Source organism: Sinocyclocheilus grahami, unplaced genomic scaffold (genome assembly GCF_001515645.1).
Source record: "Sinocyclocheilus grahami isolate Dianchi unplaced genomic scaffold, SAMN03320097.WGS_v1.1 scaffold498.1, whole genome shotgun sequence".
NCBI classification, from domain to species: Eukaryota; Metazoa; Chordata; class Actinopteri; order Cypriniformes; family Cyprinidae; genus Sinocyclocheilus; species Sinocyclocheilus grahami.
In genome coordinates this window covers 572209-575793 of record NW_015505677.1, presented here as the reverse complement: position 1 = coordinate 575793, position 3585 = coordinate 572209, and positions in this window count along the sequence as shown.

The window sequence follows — 3585 nt, the reverse complement described above, 5'->3', positions numbered from 1 at the left end:
GCAAAATGGTGAATGAAGCACTAAGCCTTGACAACCAGCGCCCTCAGCCAATCAGCGTTCACAAAAGGATACAGTAGCCTATCAGCGCTCGGGTAGCGGTGATGAGGGCGGAGTCATCTGTCAAAATCCAGTTGATTGACAGGTCGCTCGGGCCAATTGCGCTATGGGAAAACAAGAAACAGCTGGTCGATCCCAGAGCCATCAGCCAATGGGATTCAACGGGAGGGGCAGCCGAAGGGAGTAGGTGGGCAAAATCGAGAATATTAATAATTTGCGATTTCAAAATATTCGAGTAAGCCAGCTTGACCGAAGCATTATTGCAAATGTGAAAATATAAATTAATCAAACAAAAATAGCATGGCAGTAATGTTAACAAAATAAATAAACAGGGCATTCATGAATTTTAAGACTGCATACCAATCCAACAAAAGAAGCCTAGTTGTTGGTTAGATGAAAGTATATATATCTTTAAAAAAAAAAATGTCTTGAAGATTTAGAAGAAGTGAAAAAAATCACTTGTGAGGACTAATTAATAAAATGTTTTCTGCTTTTTTTATTTATTTTTTATCTTTATATGTATTTACATCGAAAGCTAAAATAGCACAAGCATACTTAGACTTGGGGGAAAAAATAAAAAATACTTAAGACTCGGAAATGAGTTTCCTTCCTGTTTATTATTTACGTTAATATCAGCCCTGTCGGTAAATCCCACTAAAACTGGTAGCCGTGCGTTTTTCCAACCGGGAATATGACATTGATTTCCATAATAAACAGGAAGAAAACTCATGTCCAAGTCTGAGTACGTGTCAGGTATTTTAGCATTCAAAAAAGTAAACCAGACACAAGGACTTCAGAAACTCCTGTTTCATTTTACACTTTCTATACCTTCATGAATCCAGCCAATCGGTCTTGAGCCCGCCTTCCATCAAATCCACCTGTGTGATTGGTCCAGCTGCAGGGGTCTCCACCTGGTCTTGAGCCCGCCTTCCGTCAAATCCACCTGTGTGATTGGTCCAGCTGCAGGGGTCTCCAGACCAATGACCAAGCCATGTGATGAGCTCATTATGCCTGTTGCCATCACTGACTGCAACCAAACAGGAAGGCTTGAGAGTAAATTAGTCTAAATGAGGAATTAAAATGCACTGCCACAGAGTGTAGCAGACATAGGTTTCTGCATTGCAAATTCAGTTTTAATGTGTTTGTATAATTGTGGGTGGCCTCCTTTGAGCCATGTTTGAATAAATGTGTGGTTTCAGCGAATGCAGATGTCTGTGTGTGTAACTGCACACACTATGGAGATGATCAGTTTATGCATCGAGGCTCAGCTGGACCGTCACGCACGCATGCAATTATGACATGCACTGCAAAATTGCATAATGCACACACTCACACACTTAAGCACTCAGTCATCCACACAGAGACTGTAATCTCTTAGTACACTCCACACCCTGTTCTGTTGTTCTGTTAAAGCTCCCGAGAAGTCCTGCAAGTGGTTGACGTTCAATACAGATACGTGAGCATTTGTGTGTCTTGTGTAAGGTTAACATTTAACTGCGAGAAGAAAAAGTTATGTCAGTGCTGAAAGGCCAGTTTCGGCCTGACCTATAAAACAAAGTGAAACCGACAGGGAAAGGGAGGCCAAAAAGTAGCATATGCAGTCATAATGAGACTTTCAGGTTGACTCGATACACACTTTGATGGGGATATTATGAAGTACAAAGAAAGGGTATGAGGCCTTCAGAAAAAAGGGCTGAGCTTTAGAAGCGGCCAATTTGAGTTTCAACGAGGAAACAAACAAAAACTCTGGTCTGACTTACACACAAACACTCAAGAAGAAGAAGCACAGAGTCTGAAAATGTAAAAGTCTTGAGAGGACATATCAAAGAAAGATAATGTTTTTAAACATTAATACCAAGAAATGCCTCATTAGACAATTCACATATAAACAGACCACACAGTAAACTTTCTTGAGAACCAAAGCTGTACTTTTAAAATGAAATTTGTGTATTCATTCAATTATATTTGTATTTTTTTTCAATCCATGCATAAATAAAAAATTAGACATAAATAATTATATATATATATATATAAAATGCAATGATATATTTATAGATTTTATAATATATACATAAATAATTGTATATTTTATATATGTAGGCTATATAAACATACAGGGCCTAAAACTAACTTTTTGCCACACCTGCCAGTGGCCAGTGACATGATCAAATTTACTGGCCAAAACATTTATTTACCGGCCATGAAACTCTTTTAGCAAAAACAGGCAGTTATTACTACTAGTGACTAAATATATTTACAATATTTTTAATTTGTCCTGCTGGTGCATTTTCCCTCAATTGTCCCTATTAATTATAGCCATTCAACATTACAGTATAATTGAAAGCCATTATTTTTTAACATTTAATGGGCTCTGAAATATATAACAACTTTTAATTTAAGTGATTTTAAAACAATCTTCACATAAACTATATTATATATGCATAAACTATACATATTAATCTGTATTCAAGCTATAAAGGTTAATCAGCGACTAGAACAGTCCAAGGATTTTGGAAATCTTTGGTTTACATCAGTGACAGACTTCAGCGGGCTTCACTGTAAAATCAGCGCTGTCTCTTTAAAACCTGATGCATCTGACGTGGATCTGACACATATCTGATTTTCTCACAACTCTTTACGGTCATTTAAGACTTTATAACTCATTTAAGACTACGTTTAACAAGGTAACTCGCCAAAACTGCGCATTTTGACATAATTGTGTGTGTTTTCGTGCGTTGAAGCTCTACTGATGAGCTTGGCATGGAGACAATCAGCCTGGCCCAAATCATCACTGACTGTGGAAACTTCACACTGGACTTCAAGCAACATGGTTTCTGTGCCTCTCCACTCTTCCTCCAGACTCTGGGACCTTGATTTCCATTTCTGAAAAGAGGAATTTTGGACCACTGAGCAACAGTCCAATTCTTTTTTCCACAGCCCAGGTAAGACGCTTCTGACGTTGTCTCTGGTTCAGGAGTGGCTTGAACACGAGGAATGCGACATTTATAGCCCATGTCTAGGATTCGTCTGTGCGTAGTGGCTCTTGATGCGCTGACGCCAGCCTCAGTCCACTCTTTGTGAAGCTCCCCCAAATTCTTGCTGGTACACCTTTTCCTACCACACTTTTTCCTTCCGCTCAACTTTCTATGAATATGCTTGGATACAGCACTCTGTGAACAACCAGCTTCTTTAGTAATGAAATTTTGACTGCTGTCAAGTCAGCAGTCTTCCCCATGATTGTGTAGCCTACTGACCCAGATTGAGAGACCATATAAAGGCTCAGGAAACCTTTGCAGGTGTTTTGAGGTAATTAATTAGCTGATTAGGGTGTGACACCATGACTTTCCAATATTGAACTTTTTCACAATATTCAAATTTTCTGAGACACTGAATTTTGGGTTTTCATTATCTGTAAGCCATAATCATCAACATTTCAAGAAATAAAGGCTTGAAAAATTTCACTCTATGTGTAATGAATCCATAAAATATATGGGTTTCACTTTCTGAAATGAGTGACAAAAAATATTG